Source organism: Monodon monoceros, unplaced genomic scaffold, assembly GCF_005190385.1.
Source record: "Monodon monoceros isolate NGI ecotype Baffin Bay Population unplaced genomic scaffold, NGI_Narwhal_1 Super_Scaffold_6, whole genome shotgun sequence".
Taxonomy (NCBI): domain Eukaryota; kingdom Metazoa; phylum Chordata; class Mammalia; order Artiodactyla; family Monodontidae; genus Monodon; species Monodon monoceros.
Window position 1 is genome coordinate 19,046,656 of NW_021703783.1, and position 18,647 is coordinate 19,065,302.

At 38.3% G+C, this 18,647-nt stretch overlaps 1 protein-coding gene across 4 annotated transcripts in view; it reads right to left on the reverse strand.

Moving 5' to 3' along the window:
- SOX5 (SRY-box 5) overlaps window positions 1-18,647 on the reverse strand; it is a 999,335-nt gene that overhangs the window by 678,540 nt on the left and 302,148 nt on the right. The gene's annotated exons all lie outside the window — the stretch shown is intronic.

Here is an 18,647-nt window from a genome sequence, read left to right on the forward strand (position 1 = left end):
GGGGAAACTGTAGAAGGGTAAGAAATTGAACAAGGCCGTCCCCTTTCAAGTGACATCAAAACCTGGGCTACCTGTGATTGGGGACCTCAAAGTCACTGAAACACGACAGCTCTGTTCCTGGAACTCATATGCCAAGTTCTAACTTTGGGCAAGTTTGCTTTATTTAGCAACGTTAATCTGGAAAGAGGCTAGAAGGGGGAGAGATCTTAATACTGCAGCTATTATTTATTCTTTGTAAATCACTTTGACACTCTTGGAACAAAAGCTACAACACAAGAACAAAGTATGATTTAGCCTTGGCTGTAAAATGAGCCACTACTAAGCTGTCCTTGTCAGCTATGCCAGCAATTCTGCCTCCTGTGCTCTGGAAAAGTTGCTGTGGACAGTTGTGACCCGGCTAATAGGCTGGGCATGAAAAAGACTGCTAGCAATAAAAGGGAGACTACAATTCTTGTTAGCTTTGCTCTATCTCATAATATTGTCTCTTTCTTTTATTCCTTTTTATTTTTCTTCCAGGCAGTTATAAAGAGTTCTAAGTTGAAACTGCCCCGAATAGTCATGGTAAGGTTATGTGGACAAAAATTCCCTTATCTTGTTTTCTTTAATAGAAAAGAAAAATAATCAAAAACTTCAAATGAGATCTCTAAAATGGGACATCTTTATTTCCTGAACATTAGCCCTAAAACAACTGATTTCTCTAATTCCTGCCATCACTCAGATTGGCCTTGAATTACCTCCCAACAGGCCTCCCATGTGCTTCTAGATGAGAGTGTGTAATGGGGGATCTGTTAATTAACTAGAAGCAAAGTTGCGCGGTGGGGATCAAACACTGGATACGTCCTAAAACTCCCACAGAGAAGATGAAATGCAGCGCAAACTTTAAAGACTTCCCGTCATTAGCTGAGACCTTGCTGCTCCTGGTCCAGACCCCTCCTGTTTCAGAGAACAATGAGAACAATGATGGCAGAAATGAAATAGTGCAGCCAGGAACAAAGGAACTAGCTATTTACCCATAGAAAAAGAAAGGAAGGGGGGAAGGGGAGAAGAAAGGAGAACTTTCTTTTTCTGTGGTTCCTGTCTACTTTTAATTAATTTATGACTGGCAGGGAATTGCACAGAGAGCACACCCAAACACATTGTACTGGAGCAGTGTTAATATACGTAACATCTCCTGTTTACATCCAGGAAAAAATGCAACGGGCTGGGGGAGAGAAAGAAGCTGAGTAAGGACAGAGAGAACAGGAGGCAGCGAATGAATAAGGACAAACTGTTGGACTGAACTTTCACTCCTAGGATCAGGGTTCAATCTGGAAGACGATAAAAACAAAAGAAAACAAAGCAAGACTGTCCCAGGAGTAACAAATCCAACTAGATCAGCTCTGGATCTCAGGAAAAGATAGGAACCGTACCCTAATACAGAGGTCACATTTTGCCATTTTCAGAGGTCTCCTAGTAACTCCCATAGAAATATACATAAATATTATATCAATAGCAAAAGCACACAGTCATGATATTGACCTGTTGTTCTTTCTTATTTCTTGACAAGATATAAATAGAAAAAATTATACTGAAAATTGAGAGAACTACCGAGAACTACTGAAGAACCTCGTGCTCATTTTGCATTATGTGTTTTTGCAGAATTCAAATCAGGAGCTTTTCCATATATCTAACGTGCAAGGCTTCCACAGAACTAAGAGAACAAATAATAACATCAATAAAGTGCATAGAGAGGACATCTTGGTTCTCTCTGCTTCATGTAGAAGCTCTTGCTTTGAGAGGGACCAATAGGATGATGGGAACCATTATTTAGAGAGGCTCATGGCCCTGCTGCCTCTCTTCAAATTTCAGATGAAAATGGCCACACTAGAATTATTTTCTTTGGAAAGCTCAGTGACAAGGCGTCTTCTCTGTTTTCAAGCCACATGCTTAGAACAATCAGTGGAAACTCTGCACATGGACGAAAACAAGAAAATCCCCCAGGATTACGTTTTCTTACTGCTTCCCTTACTTCTCATGTATTTAATATAAAGTGTTTAGATTTAATAAGCTCAATCAACAAACGCAACTCTAGGAAAAAAATTCTTAAGTATATAGTTCACCCAACTGAAATCACTATATAATCAAAAAGGAGTGTAGGTTAGAGGTTTACCGTTAGCTGCTTGTACATTCTAAGCAGTATTAAAAAAAAACAAAAAAAACCCCAGAAAACTCTACATTGAAGTGAAATACGAATTGTCAATTATTGAGAATTCTAATCTAGTGTCCCCACATATAAACCCTCAAAGAGTAAGGGATTCCCCAGTATGCTTTACGATTGATATGACTGGGCCATCTACTAATGATGATATAGCAGAATAGCAGAACGGCATGATAGACTAGGAAGGAAAGGGCCTAGAGTTACATTAAAGACATCTAAAAACTGTGTGTCTTAGGAAACATTATTTATTCTCCTTGGTCTCAATTTCCATGGGGATAATAATGCTCCTGATTACTCATAGGGTTGTTTTAAGTGTCTAATGCTATAACATACATCAAACATTCAAAACACCATCACTTTACTTTTACTTTGACCTCTACTATTCCAAGCACAGTGCGGGGTCCAAAATACAAGGTTTAGGACCTATAAATCTACAACAGGATTAACAGGATTACCAGTTCCTTCTGGATTTCATAATTCCCTTCAAACGTTCTGAACAAGTTTGGAAATCAGTCTCGGAACAATGACTTTCTGTAATTTATCCCAGTTAACTTCATCTTGCCTTCCTTCATTAATGTAAGAATTTCTTTCTCTGTATCAATTTACTGTGATACCTGTAAACCAGATTATATTTTTTACAAAGATAGCAATGACTTACCTAATTTCCACTTCATTCAAAAATTCTCACCTTTCTATTTATGCAACATTCTATTTATGCAATATTCTCTATAAGTCTTAATATCTTTCGCTAATCTTTTTGTCCTTATGATAATTTGGGGGGAATTCTAGAAATTCCCTGTACATTTAACAAGAAATCTATGGGTAGTATTAAAATCAAAAGAACAAAGAACAATAAAACAGGACCACACATGATGGCTGTTAATGTTTAAGGGCAATTTCTTAACACAAAGAAGACTCTACTAATACTTAATATCTTCAAAATTCAAGTAACAAAAACTTATAAAATAAATCTATTACTAAAGGAGGGAAGAATCCTGAACGCTAAGATTATAATTGCTAGAGCAGTGCCATACGACAGAAAGGAAGGCTAAACATTGCGCATTTCTGACTCTGAGAATGACAATAAGAGTGAACTTCTTGATTTAATTATACATTTTTTAAATTTTATTTCTTTATACAGCAGGTTCTTATTAGTTGTCTATTTTATACATATTAGTGTATATATGTCAATCCCAATCTCCCAATTCCTCCCCGCCCTGGCACTTTCTCCCCTGGTGTCCATACGTTTGTCCTCTACAACTATGTCTCTATTTCTGCCTTGCAAACCAGTTCATCTGTACCATTTTTCTAGATTCCACATATAAGCAATAGTATACAATATTTGTTTTTCTCTTTCTGACTTACTTCACTCTATATGACAGTCTCTAGGTCCATCCACGTCTCTACAAATGACCCACTTTCATTCCTTCGTATGGCTGAGTAATATTCCATTGTATATATGGACAACATCTTCTTTATCCATTCGTCTGTCGATGGGCATTTAGGTTGCTTCCATGACCTGCCTATTGTAAATAGTGCTGCAATGAATACTGGGGTGCATGTGTCTTTTTGAATTATGGTTTTCTCTGGGTATATGACCAGTAGTGGGATTGCTGGGTCAAATGGTAATTCTATTTTTAGTTTTTTAAGGAACCTCCATACTGTTCTCCATAGTGGCTGTATCAATTTACATTCCCACCAACAGCGCAAGAGGGTTCCCTTTCCTCCACACCCTCTCCAGCATTTGTTGTTTGTAGATTTTCTGATGATGCCCATTCTAATCGGTGTGAGGTGATACCTCACTGTGGTTTTGATTTGCATTTCTCTAATAATTAGTGATGTTGAGCAGCTTTTCATGTGCCTCTTGGCCAACTGTAGGTCTTCTTTGGAGAAATGTCTATTTAGGTCTTCAGTGCATCTTTGGATTGGGTTGTATGTTTTTTTAATGTTGAGCTGCATGAGCTGTTTGTGTATTTTGGAGATTAATCCTTTCTCCATTGATTCATATGCAAATATTTGCTCCCATTCTGCAGGTTGTCTTTTCATCCTGTTTATAGCTTCCTTTGCTGTTCAAAAGCTTTTACGTTTCATTAGGTCCCATTTGTTTATTTTTGTTTTTATTTCCATTACTCTAGGAGGTGGGTCCAAAAAGATCTTGCTGTGTTTTATGTCAAAGAGTGTTCTTCCTATGTCTTCCTCTAAAAGTTTTATAGTGTCTGGTCTTACATTTAGGTCTCTAATCCATTTTGAGTTTATTTTTGTGTATGGTGTTAGGGAGTGTTCCAATTTCTTTCTTTTACATGTAGCTGTCCAGTTTTCCCAACACCACTTATTGAAGAGACTTTTTCTCCATTGTATATCCTCGCCTTCTTTGTCATAGATTAGTTGTGCATAGGTACGTGGGTTTATCTCTGGGCTTTCTATCCGGTTCCACTGATCTATATTTCTGTTTTTGTGCCAGTACCATATTGTGTTGATTACTGTAACTTTGTAGTATAGTCTGAAATCAGGGAGCATGATTCCTTCACTTCTGTTTTTTTTCCCGCAAGATTGCTTTGGCTATTCAGAGTCTTGTGTCACCATACAAATTTTAAGATTTTTTTGTTCTACTTCTGTAAAAAGTGCCATTGGTAATTTGATAGGGATTGCACTGAATCTGTAGATAGCTTTGGGTAGTATACTCATTTTCACAATATTGATTCTTCCAATCCAAGAACGTCGTATATCTCTCCATCTGTTTGTGTCATCCTTGATTTCTTTCACCAGTGTCTTATAGTTTTCTGAGTACAGGTCTTTTACCTCCTTAGGTAGGTTTATTCCTAGGAATTTTATTCTTTTTGTTGCAACGGTGAATAGATTATTTGCTTAATGTCTCTTTCTGATGTTTTGTTGTTAGTGTATAGGAATGCAAGAGATTTCTGTGCATTAATTTTGTAACCTGAAACTTAACCATAATTCATTGATTAGCTCTAGTAGTTTTCTGGTGGTATCTATAGGATTCTCTATGTATAGTATCATGTCATCTGCAAACAGTGACAGTTTTACTTCTTTTCCAATTTGTATTCCTTCTATTTCTTTTTCTTCTGTGATTGCAATGACTAGGACTTCCAAAACTATGTTGAATAAGTGGCGAGAGTGGAAATCCTTGTCTAGTTCCTGATCTTAGAGGACATGCTTTCCATTTTTTCACCATTGAGAATGATGTTTACTGTGGGTTTGTCATATATGGCCTTTATTATGTTGAGAGAGGTTCCCTCTATGCCCACTTTCTGGAGAGTTTTTACCATAAATGGGTGTTGAATTTTGTCAAAAGCTTTTTCTGCATCTATTGAGATGATCATATTGTTTTTATTCTTCAATTTGTTAATATGGTGTATCACATTGATTGATTTGCGTATATTGAAGAATCCTTGCATCCCTGGGATATATCCCACTTGATCATGGTGTATGATCCTTTTAATGTGTTGTTGAATTCTATTTGCTAGTATTTTGTTGGGGATTTTTGTATCTATATTCGTGAGTGCTATTGGTCTGTAATTTTTTTTTTTTTTGGAGTATGTTTGTCTGGTTTTGGTATCAGGGTGATTGTGGCCTCATAGAATGAGCTTGGGACTGTTCTCTCCTCTGCAATTTTTTGGAAGAGTTTGAGAAGGATGGGTGTTAGCTCTTCTCTAAATGTTTGATAGAATTCACCTGTGAAGCCATCTGGTCCTGTACCTTTTTTTTTTTTAAATAGATTGATTGATTGATTGATTGATGGCTGCTTTGGGTCTTCCTTGCCGCACGTGGGCTTTCCCTAGTTGCGGTGAGTGGGGGCTGCTCTTTGTTGTGGTGCATGGGCTGCTCATTGTGGTGGCTTCTCTTGTTGCGGAGCACGGGCTCTAGGTGCATGGGCTTCAGTAGCTGTGGCTCACGGGCTCCAGAGAGCAGGCTCAGCAGTTGTGGCACACAGCTTTAGCTGCTCCATGGCATGTGGGATCTTCCCAGACCGGGGCTCAAAGCCATATTCCCTGCATTGGCAGGTGGATTCTTAACCACTGCGCCACCAGGGAAGTCCTTGGTCCTGGACTTTTGTTTGTTGGAAGATTTTACTCACAGTTTCAATTTCATTACTTGTGATTGGTCTGTTCATATTTTCTGTTTCTTCCTGGTTCAGTCTTGGAAGGTTATACCTTTCTAAGCATTTGTCCATTTCTTCCAGGTTGTCCATTTTATTGGCATAGAGTTGCTTGTAGTAGTCTCTTAGGATGCTTTGTATTTCTGCAGTGTCCGTTGTAACTTCTCCTTTTTCATTTCTAATTTTATTGATTTGAGTCCTCTCCCTCTTTTTCTTGATGAATCTGGCTAAAGGTTTATCAATTTTGTTTATCTGCTCAAAGAACCAGCTTTTAGTTTTATTGATCTTTGCTATTCTTTTCTTTGTTTCTATTTCATTTATTTCTGCTCTGATCTTTATGATTTCTTTCCTTCTACTAACTTTGGGTTTTGTTTGTTCTTTCTCTAGCTCCTTTAGGTGTAAGGTTAGAATTTTTATTTGAGATTTTTTTCTTGTTTCTTGAGGTAGGATTGTATTGCTATAAACTACCCTCTTAGAACTGCTTTTGCTGCATCCCACAGGTTTTGGATCGTCGTGTTTTCATTGTCATTTGTCTCTAGGTATTTTTTGATTACCTCTTTGATCTCCTCAGTGATTTCTTGGTTATTTAGTAACGTATTGTTTAGCCTCCATGTGTTTGTGTTTTTTTATGTTTTCTTCCCTGTAACTGGTTTCTAACCTCATAGTGTTGTGGTTGGAAAAGATGCTTGATATGATTTAAATTTTCTTAAGTTTACCAGGGCTTGATTTGTGACCCCAGATTTGATCTCTCCTGGAGAATGTTCTGTGTGCACTTGAGAAGAAAGTGTAATCTGCCGTTTTGGGATGGAATGTCCTATAAATATCAATTAAATCTATCTGGTCTATTGTGTCATTTAAAGCTGTGTTTCCTTATTAATTTTCTGCCTGGATGATCTGTCCACTGTAGTAAGTGAGGTGTTAAAGTTCCCCATTATTATTGTGTTACTGTCGACGATTTCCTCTTTTATAGCTGTTAGCATTTGTCTTGTGTATTGAGGTGCCCCTATGCTAGGTGCATATATATTTCTAATAGTTATATCTTCCTCTTGGATTGATCCCTTGATCATTATGTAGTGTCCTTCCTTGTCTCTTGTAACATTCTTTATTTTAAAGTCCATTTTTATCTGATATGAGTATTGCTACTCCAGGTTTCTTTTGACTTCCATTTGCATGGAATATCTATTTCCATCCCCTCATGTTCAGTCTGTATGTGTCCCTAGGTCTGAAGTGGGTCTCTTGTAGACAGCATATTGACGGGTCTTGCTTTCACATCCATTCAGCAAGCCTGTGTCTTTTGAGTGGAGCATTTAATCCATTGACCTTTAAGGTAATTATCGATATATATGTTCCTGTTACCATTTTCTTAATTGTTTTGTGTTTGTTTTTGTAGGTCCTTTTCCTTCTCTTGTGTTTCTTGCCTAGAGAAGTTCCTTTAGTATTTGTTGTAGAGCTGGTTTGGTGGTGCTGAATTCTCTTAGCTTTTGCTTGTCTGTGAAGCTTTTGATTTCTCCGTCAAATCTGAATGAGATCCTTGCCGGGTAGAATAATCTTGGTTGTAGTTTCTTCCCTTTCATCATTTTAAATATATTGTGCCACTCCCTTCTGGCTTGTAGCGTTTCTGCTGAGAAATCAGCTGTTAACCTTACAGGAGTTCCCTGGTATGTTGTTTGTCATTTTTCCCTTGTTGCTTTTAATAATTTGTCTTTGTCTTTAACTTTTGTCAGTTTGATTACTATGTGTCTTGGCGTGTTTCTCCTTGGCTTTATCCTGCCTGGGACTCTCTGTGCTTCCTGGACTTGGGTTGCTATTTCCTTTCCCATGTGAGGGAAGTTTTCAACTATAATCTCTTCAAATATTTTCTTGGGTCCTTTCTCTCTCTCTTCTCCTCCTGGCACCCCTATAATGAGAATGTTGGTGCGTTTAATGTTGTCCCAGAGGCCTCTTAGGCTGCCTTCATTTCTTTTCAGTCTTTTTTCTTTATGCTGTTCTGTGGCAGTGAATCCCACCATTCTGTCTTCCAGGTCACTTATCTGTCCTCCTGCCTCAGTTATTCTGCTATTGATTATTTCTACTGTATTTTTCATCTCACTTATTGTATTGTTCATCTCTGTTTGTTTGTTCTTTAATTCTTCTAGGTGTTTGTTCTTTAATTTGTCTAGGTCTTTGTTAAACATTTCTTTCATCTTCTTGATCTTTGCCTCCATTCTTTTTCCAAGGTCCTGGATCATCTTCACTATCACTTTTCTGAATTCTTTTTCTGGACGGTTGACAATCTCCACTTCATTTAGCTGTTTTTCTGGGGTTTTATCTTGTTCCTTCATCTGGTACATAGCCCTCTGCCTTTTCATCTTGTCTATCTTTCTGTGAATGTGGCTTTCATTCCACAGGCTGCAGGATTGTAGTTCTTCTTGCTTCTGCTGTCTGCCGTCTGGTGTATGAGTCTATCTACAAGGCCTGTGCAAGCTTCCTGATGGGAGGGACTGGGGGTGGGTAGAGCTGGGTATTGCTCTGGTGGTTAGAGCTCAGTAAAACTTTAATCTGCTTGTCTGTTGATGGTGGGGCTGAGTTCCCTCCCTGTCGGTTGTTTGGCCTGAGGCAAGCCAACACTGGAGCCTACCCAGGCTCTTTGGTGGGGCTAATGTCGGAATCTGGGAGGGCTCACACCAAGGAGTGCTTCCCAGAACTTCTGCTGCCAGTGTCCTTGTCCTCACAGTGAGCTATAGCCACCCCCCACCTCTGCAGGAGACCCTCCAACACTAGCAGGTAGGTCTGGCTCAGTCTCCTATGGGGTCATTGCTCCTTCCCCCTGGGTCCTGATGCTCACACTACTTTGTGTGTGCCCTCCAAGAGCGGAGTCTGTGTTTCCCCCAGTCCTGTTGATGTCCTGCAATCAAATCCCACTAGCCTTCAAAGTCTGATTCTGTGGGAATTCCTCCTCCCATTGCCGGACTTCCAGGTTGGGAAGCCTGACATGGGACTCTGAACCTTCACTCCAGTAGGTGGGCTTCTGTGGTATAATTGTTCTCCAGTTTGTGAGTCACCCACCACAGTTATGGGATTTGATTTTACTGTGATTGCACCCCTCCTACCGTCTCATTGTGGCTTCTCCTTTGTCTTTGGACGTGGGGTATCTTTTTTGGTGAGTTCCAGTGTCTTCCTGTCAATGATTCTTCAGCAGCTAGTTGTGATTCCGGTGCTTTTGCAAGAGGGAGTGAGCACACATCCTTCTACTCTGCCATCTTGAACCAATCGCCTAGCTTAATTAATTATTCTATTGGCTAGCAAAATAGCCTGACTTTAATGGCCCCTTCGAGAAGTAGCTGGATACCACTGCCTCATGTTCTTTTTGACGTAGGCTGTATTAATATTTTTTAAAAATATTTTCCAGGGCTTCCCTGCTGGCGCAATTGGTTGAGAGTCCGCCTGCCAATGCAGGGGACACGGGTTCATGCCCCGGTCCAGGAAGATCCCACATGCCGTGGAGCGGCTAGGCCCGTGAGCCATGGCCACTGAACCTGCGCGTCCGGATCCTGTGCTCCACAATGGGAGAGGCCACAATGGTGAGAGGCCCACATACCACAAAAAAAAAAAAAAAAAAAAAAAAATTCCAGTATTTAGAAATTGAAAGAATACATATTTCTGACACTTTTCAAAAACTTGGAAGACCTGGCAAAGCTATTCCCACTCTCTCACATGGCAGCAATCTACCAGTACTAAATGGAAGCTGCGCATGTGACAGAGACACATACTCTTGGGTTCACCCCAGTCCTCACCAGTTCTATCTGGCTCCTGTGGTCAGTTGACTTTTTGACACTTGAGATTTTAGAGTAGGCTTTAGGGGACTGGAGGGGTAAAATACTAAAATCTTTTCTTAGAACATACATTTTACATTTGTTTCTCTTATGCCTAGCCTTATTACAAAAGACAAAAATGTGAAAACCAACAGAAAAATATAAGCTAAGTCACACAGAAGAAATGAGTAAATGAATAATGTTTAAAATAAATGCAAAGAAAATGGGATAAGGATACAAAATCTTTACGTGAATACTAGTATGTGAATTACAATGAAAACACATAAAATATACCAAGATCTTATAATCAAATATAAAAATGATAAAATAGGAAAAAATTCTATACAATTATGAAGACAAAAAATGTAAAGAGAAATTTATATACCAAAAGCATACCATAAAAATATAGATTAACATGATAAACTAAAATATATTAAGAAGATGCAGGTACAAATTACAGAACTAGGGGATCAAAGAATAAGAGTGAAAATAACATATTTTAGTTGGCAGTGCAAAATCCAAAGTTTAACATTTTATTATATAAGCAAACCTTAATCTGAGGTAGCTGTGGACAAGCAGCCAATCTCCCACAAACCTTGGTTTTCTTGAAGGGACTACCTCGTTAGTAAGGTGTGAGAGTTCTCAGAATTTGAGACATTCAAAACATGAAGGCAGTAGATGGAACTGTCAACTATGTTATTTGATCCCACTTGGATGCGGTGTAGCCAGCACAAGGAAGGCCTATATGCATATTTGGCATTAAATAACCAGATAGATTTTTAAAATAGATCCCTAGAAAGAACAAGCTGGAGACTATAAGCAATCTTTTCCAATATGTTCAATTATGAACAAACTCAAAGATTGGAGCTTGTGTCATGTTTTTTATGTAGGAAAATAAACTCAGAAGAATAAACGAAAGGTACAACTTGCTTTCCAAACTATCAAGAACAATCTTCAAGGAAACTTTCTTTGTTTCATGGGCTCTTTATTCATATCCAGTTTTGGCTGTCCAAATCTAAACATGGAATCCGAAGCCAACTTCCTCATACTTCCTATTGTGCTACGGCTGTTTCCGCCTACTGTCCTATAATGTGTGCTCAGGAAACTAAAGATAATTTTAGTATCAGTTTAAGGGGTCATGCCAGAGGACCTATAATATTTGGCTGCATAATTAGGCAGGCACACATTTCACAAAATTATGATATTTGAAATTTTATTTTTCCAGTGGCACTGGAATATAAAGGATCCTTTGTACCTGAATTTCTCAAATACTGACATTTATCACATAAACAATAACAATTTTTTAAAAATTCCAATCACTAGGATATCGAGCTTTCTAAAATATATCACATATTTACCTGTCATCTTAAGGACAGAGAGCTAAAGATAAACTTTTTGATGGCTTAGAGTTATAGTAAGAAATATCACAATTATACTTTGAAGGATTGTCAAGGCTTATACTGTTGTTAAAAGCTACATCAGTGGTTCTCAAAGGGGTCGATTTTGCCCCCTCCAAGGGACCCTTGGCAACGTCTGGAGACAATTTCCACAGCTGTGGGGGATGGGGGAGGGGTCAGTTGCTACTGGCATCTAGCGGATAGAAGCCAAGATTGCTGCTAAACATCCTAAAATGCACAGAACAATTCCTCCTTCAGACACACATACTTCCCCCCAAAAAGAATTATCCAGCCCAAAATGTCAGCAGTGCTGAGGCTGAGAAACCCTGCACCACACTAAACGCGATCCATCTATTCTGACTGCAGCACTTGCATCTAATTTTTATGTTTTGTTTTGTTTAGCTTGTTTTGTCTCCTCCCCTGCACTTGTCTCACTCTTTGATGCCTTCCGAATGGCCCTTCATCTTTCTGACTTGCTACATTATTCTGCTGTGAACTTGGGAAACCTTATTTTCCAAGCTCATTACAACCACATAGCCTATAAAGGAAGACTTTAGAACTATCATATGAGTACAGCTTAGTAGCTCGGAGGCATAGATTAATTAAATAATTTTTAGTTTTCTAAGCTTAATTTTTGTTCACATCTATTCTAATTACTAGAAATCGCTGGACTTCAAATATGTGAAGTACTGCTGTGGTTTATTCAAAACTAAGAACCAATAAGCAAACGAAAAACACATAAAACAAGATAATAACAGAATCACTGTATTAATTTGTACTCTACTCAGACAGGATTGATAATATCTTGGAAGAAGCTGAGCAAAAATGTGCCTGTTACCCTGAGTTATAGAATTATCGGAGCCAAATGTATCTCATAAATAAGACCTGGAAGAGGAAGGGCAGAATGTTTATCTTTTTAAGAGTACCCTTTATAATATGTGCTTAATTTTTTACGCATTTAGTTTTAACTTGAGATTTAGGCTGATACTTTAAAATGCTAATGACACATAATTTTCATCTAGATCTAAGTTTCCACAGTTAGTCAAATTTAGCTATTTAAGGTAGTCAAGAGTGAAAACTGATTTTTTTTACTTATATACAAGATATATGTAAGGTTACTTATATACAAGACTTCCTTTAATTAGTCCAAAATTATGAAACTGTAACTAACAGATGACTTAGCATAACCCATTCTGGGGGTAATAAAGAAGTTAACTGTACTCAGATGATAGGATCTGTGCTGTTCTCATATTCTGTTCATCTGTAGAGCTAGTGCTAAGGAGCATTGCTTGGTGTTCTAACCCAATACATTCATCAATCAGACTACAGATAAAATTAATCAACTTAATGATAAAAGTTATCAACTGCAAATGTGAGAAAACTCTGAAGATGAAATTTAGAAATTCCATAGAAAGAAATTTAAAACTTCAGGTTGTTTCAGGCTAGCAGGGAAAAACCGGGCCAGGAGCACAAAGAACTCAATCCTGATTCACTGTAGCTACACCCACCTCAGCAAGTCTTTGCCTGATTTATGTACACAGGGCTATTTGGTTACAGTTTCCTTATCTTCTAATTAGAACTGATCTGAAAAGCAGTAGTAGAAACCAGGGGAGGAATATAAGCAAGAGGCAGAGTTGAATAAGTTTGCAAAGCACCTGCCTGGCAATAAGAGACATTTACCAGATACCATTTCTTGTTTGGAAGTTTTCAGCCTCTAACCATAAGGACGCTAGCCTGTATTTTTCTAATTATTCAGGTAGAGTGCCATGAGGGCATCAAAGCAGGTGAAAGTAATAAACACATTGGGGAGTTCAGTGAAAGGTCAACCTCTGCCCAAAAACTAGGTCAATATCTACAACTCCAAAAAATAATGCAGATGTGGAATGCTCAGTGAGTCCAGAAGCTTAGAACAGGGTATCAGGTGGCAAAAGTATCAAGGAACTTTGCCAAAGTCTCTTGATCATTAGAAATATCTACTGGAAAATGAAATGGCTGCCAAGAAATTGTTTATTTTCTGTGGAAATTGGTGCAGGAACTCCAGAGTGTAGCACCTGGTGGCTTATGTGTGTTCTGAATTTAGCATGTTATTGGGTCTGAATTAATGTTTTAATTTCAGGCATCCACTGGAAGTCAGGGTAGCTGAATCACTTCAGTGGTATTGGGGGCGGGGGGAAAAGGAGGTGTCCATCTAACCCTTCCTGAGGCAGAGTTCACCAGAGGTGCACTGGATCCTGCCTATCTAAGATCTGGGGCACTATGATGCTCCAATATTCTACAATTGAAAAAAAAGCTGGCTAGGTTACTCTGATGTGGAAAGAAATGAACCTTAATTGATTTATTGAACTTTAATTGGTGAATACCAAACTCATCAATAAAGCAAGTTTAATTCATGTATATAGAATATTGGATACTAACAATAAACATTCTAACAATTAGAACTCCAACTTTTTGTAATCTCCTTCAAACTAACTTACAATTTGAATAATTTAAGCTCTAAGCCTGGAAACCTTTCTTAAGCTTTGCTTTTTAATAAGTAAACCAGGGCTTCCCTGGTGGCGCAGTGGTTGAGTCTGCCTGCCAATGCAGGGGACACGGGTTCGTGCCCCGGTCCGGGAAGATCCCACATGCCGTGGAGCGGCTGGGCCCGTGAGCCATGGCCCCTGAGCCTGCGCGTCCAGAGCCTGTGCTCCACAACGGGAGAGGCCACAACAGTGAGAGGCCCGGGTACCACAAAAAATAAAAAAATAAATTAAAAAAATAAGTAAACCAACAACAAAAAATAACAATCTTATTCAATATTTGAGAAAATCAAGTTGTATTTTTCAAAACATGATCTATCTAAAACTCATTTAGTATTTCATTTAATTATCTATTTCATACGTAAAAGTCTTGTTCGCACAGCTAGCCTACAAAAGTCATTCTGGGCTGTCTTTGTCTGGTACTTCCAGTAAATTCTCCGTAGCATCAAGCACAAATGATCATCATCTAATAAGTTATATAGTTAAAGTGAAATTATGTGTTTTAAGTAAAGTAAAAAGTTTTCACATTCATTCAGATTGGAATGGTGCAGAATGTATCAACAAGTTAAGTCCACCCTAATTCGAACTTAGGATAACAAAGTCAATGCCACTATATATTTTTTAATGAAACGTACGGAATAGTTTCACATGTTTAAAATGAAGGAAGAAAGATTGCCTCTTTTCTCTTACTTTCTTTTGCCTCCTTACCTCGCCTCTCCCACTGCTACACTCACCTCTGTTGGGACAGTGCTGCCACATATGCACATGTTTTGTACCACTGAGGACAGTGGCAGCTTTTGAGACTGTGAAGGAAAATGACCAGGGTAGGGGAAATGGAATGGCCAGCACAGTCTCTAGGCATCCCTGGTCGTTCCTCTTCACAGCCCAGAGGGGACCCTGCTGGGCAATAACAACTAAGAAGCAACACAATGGTCCTCATGTTGGCAACCTCAGCTGAAGAGGAACAATTCTCCCTGTAATCCAAGGTACAAACAATAAAAGACAAGTGGAAACTGCTCATTTTCTTATTGTTAAACTCCTTCTAGAATAACAAAGAGAGTTAAGTATAATTAATAGCTATGACACCAACACATGAAGTTTTTGGAAAACATAAGGTTAGTGGAAGAATGGATTACAGATGAGGACACTTGAAGAGTAAAACAGTACAGCCTTCCCTGCCGTGATAGATAGTAGAGAGGCAGAGGAGACAGGGAGGAAGAGGAGAATGGAAGCGAAAAGGAAGAGGAAGGCAAAAATAAACGATGCATTACAGGGAGCTAAGCTCTGTCCTAAGCACTTGGCAGGGTGCAGTCTTACTGCCTTGAGGTGACTTGTTATCCTGCATGAACCCCAGTGCCCGGGCTCTCAATTTCTACCTTCTTTTCTATCCTCTTAGATCCTACATATTTTACATTGTCCAAATCCCGAACCTAGCCTTAGACACAATAGAATCCTAATTCCCATTTGTACATGCCATCCTGAAGTGCACTCTAAAGCAGGACTTCTGCCCATCTCTAACATCCGATGACAGAACAGAAAGGCTTAATCACGTATAAACCGCCTTTCCCCAATGTTGTTTTATTTCCCAGTTGTTCCTTAGCGTGTGGACCACAGGAGCTAACAAAGGTTTGACAAATGAAGAGATTTGCCTTTTATTTACAAGCATCTGTTTTTATATTCCTATAATAGAAATACCAAATTTTGGTCAGGGTGAGAGGAAAAGGTAACAACCTTTAGAATCCCAACATTATAATTATTCAATATTGCACTACAATTGCTCTTCAGAAGAGGTTCTGAGTGGGATAAATATGGAAAGTGAATTACTGCACTCCACTGAAAGGGAGCATCCCTCTAAATAATAACTGCAGTAATTGATTAAACTGTTTACAAATACCCAAGAGTATGGCTGCTTTGGCAGGAGCTCATTTAAACAAAAAAGGAGACACAGTTTTCAAATTCCATACTAAATTTTTTTAAGGACAGTAAGGGGTAAAGTAGAAGCTAATGACACAAAAATATCAAATTTTATCTTTGGTAAAAGATTTAAGATTTCACATTGTTGCCCCAAACTGCATATTCTGATGTTTTTGTCCAGACTTAACCTTGGCCTCGTGTGCCTCGTTTTCATAGGACTTCTGAAACTTGAAATCGCCAGCATGGGGAGAGACCATTAAAGGCAGAGGTGTCTCCCATAAGCACAATAGGATAATTGTGACTGGGTAATACTGTCTGGATTAGCAGCTTTACAACCTAACTAAGCCCTGGAGCTACAATTATCTGGTTGCATTAAACTGAAATCACCTGAAAAACTTCACACTGAACAAGCCCTTGGAAATGTCTAATCTTACACTCAGAAGAGAAAGTGGTTAAAGACAAGAAAACAAAGTTTTCTACTAGGAAAAGTCTCATCTTAGAGCCAGTAAATGGTTTAAAATGTCTGAAGACATTTCTGCAATTTATTTTTATGCCACTTTTAAACTTTTATTTAAAAAGCAGATTTAACCTGCCCATTCCCTTTCAAGCCAATGTCCCAAGTATATATATTCGATGAGGGTATAGAAGGCATAAGGAATAAAACTGCATCGCCGCAGAGGGAATACACAGCCCCATATACGAGACCTTATGCTAATTTTAGCAAAATGTATGTATTTTTTTATACACATAAAGTTATGGCACTATATAAAGAGATCTTTAAATGTAACATACACTGAAATCCTATTTACTGCCTGATTATCCATTTAAAAAAATAAAAACTCCAAGTAGGCGTTGTGTTCATATTAAGCTGTCTCAAACATTCATTTTATTTATCTAAGGTGTCTTCTTTTTCTTTAATTTGTAAGAGCCAAATCTTAAGCCCGAAATGAAAATTCTGATGTTAGTACGAGGTCACAGTTATCTAACGGCAGATCAAAGAAGCTGATGTTAGGCTCCAAATTGGGGGTCTCACCGTTTGTGCCGGCCCTAACACCTCTCTTGCCACCGTTTGCTTCCTGCTCTTTATTTGTCAGTATTGATGCTGAAAATTCATTGTGTCAGGCTGCAACATATTCTATAAAACTACATTTCTCCGAAGAACAACCAGTTTTCTGTACATAAACACAATGTACGGTGATTCGGTTACGCTGCATCTTGAAGACAAATGCCAAGATTTTCAGATGATAAAATTAAATCCTTAAACACGTGCAAGTATTCAAATTCTTTATCTTACACATTATTGTTTTACTGGCCAAATTCCTATTTAGAAAACAAATTAGCTACTCTTTCCCTCCTCCAATAAAATCAGTAGAAAAGCAAATTTCACTTTCCATCCCAAACTAATGTCTAACTATACATCTCAAGACTGGCCAGACTGAGAGCTGAATTTCACTCCAGAACACTTACCTTTGGTGGCAAGTAGAGGAAATTCACATGTAAAATAATGTGATTCCCCTAAGTGGCTGTTACTATTAAACGACACCTCTGGTGACTGTGTTGCTTTTCATATGGTCATTCTGTCTGTCCACAAAAATTAATAGGAGATGTAAAATTTTAACTTGAGATACTTATTACTGTATTGATTTTTCTTAATGGCGTGATTTAAAAACAATGTATAACTCAAGTATTCACTGAGAATAGGTTATTAAATCTCTTTGATACGGCTAGAGTTTCACTTAAGTGTCATGGTTTATGTGTGGTACCACAAAATAGAAACATGATTAGATGTACTCTGAATTTTCTCCCTCAGTTTTTACAAATCTATAACAGTAGAGAATGTCCAAGCACACCTGGACATTACTGCAAAGAACATAAGGTTCATAGTCAAGATTCCCTTTATTTATAATTAAGCCAAATTATTTTGTAATTAAAAATAAAGTGTGGGCTTCCCTGGTGGGTCAGTGGTCAAGAATCCACCTGCCAATGCAGGGGACATGGGTTTGAGCCCTAGCCTGGGAAGATCCCGCATGATGCGGAGCAATTAAGCCCGTGTGTCACAACTGCTGAGCCTGCGCTCTAGAGTCCACGAGCCACAACTACTGAGGCCCGCGTGCCACAACTACTGAAGCCGACACGCCTAGAGCCCATGTTCCGCAACAAGAGAAGCCACCACAATGAGAAGCCCGCGCACCGCAACAAAGAGTAGCCCCTGCTCACCGCAACTAAAGAAAGCCCATGCGCAGCAATGAAGACCCAATGCAGCCATAAATAAATAAATTTATTTTTTAAATAAATAAATTAAATAAAGAGTAATAGCAGGATATATCAACACACCTAAAACAACAATATATTTTCCTACTAGTTCAGTAAATGTAGATTTGGGCACAACTTAAAATAATTTCAATATAGATAATTACATTTTAAATACATGAGTGACTTTGCCTGATTTGATTAGAAAAGCCTCTTTGTTCCTATTTTATTATTTAAAATACTTTCAATGAAAATTTAAAACACAGCATAATTTTTCACATTAAGAACAAAATTTAAGACAATTGAAAACAACCTCTCACTGTTACTGGCCATGACTATGGCAGGAGAGTCTTAAATCAGAACTAAGGTTCATATCCAGAGATTTTCTAAAATGAAACTCAGTGAAAAATAAAAGCCATCCTCTACTTTTACTATTATTGCATAAGGTGTGCTCTGTGGATC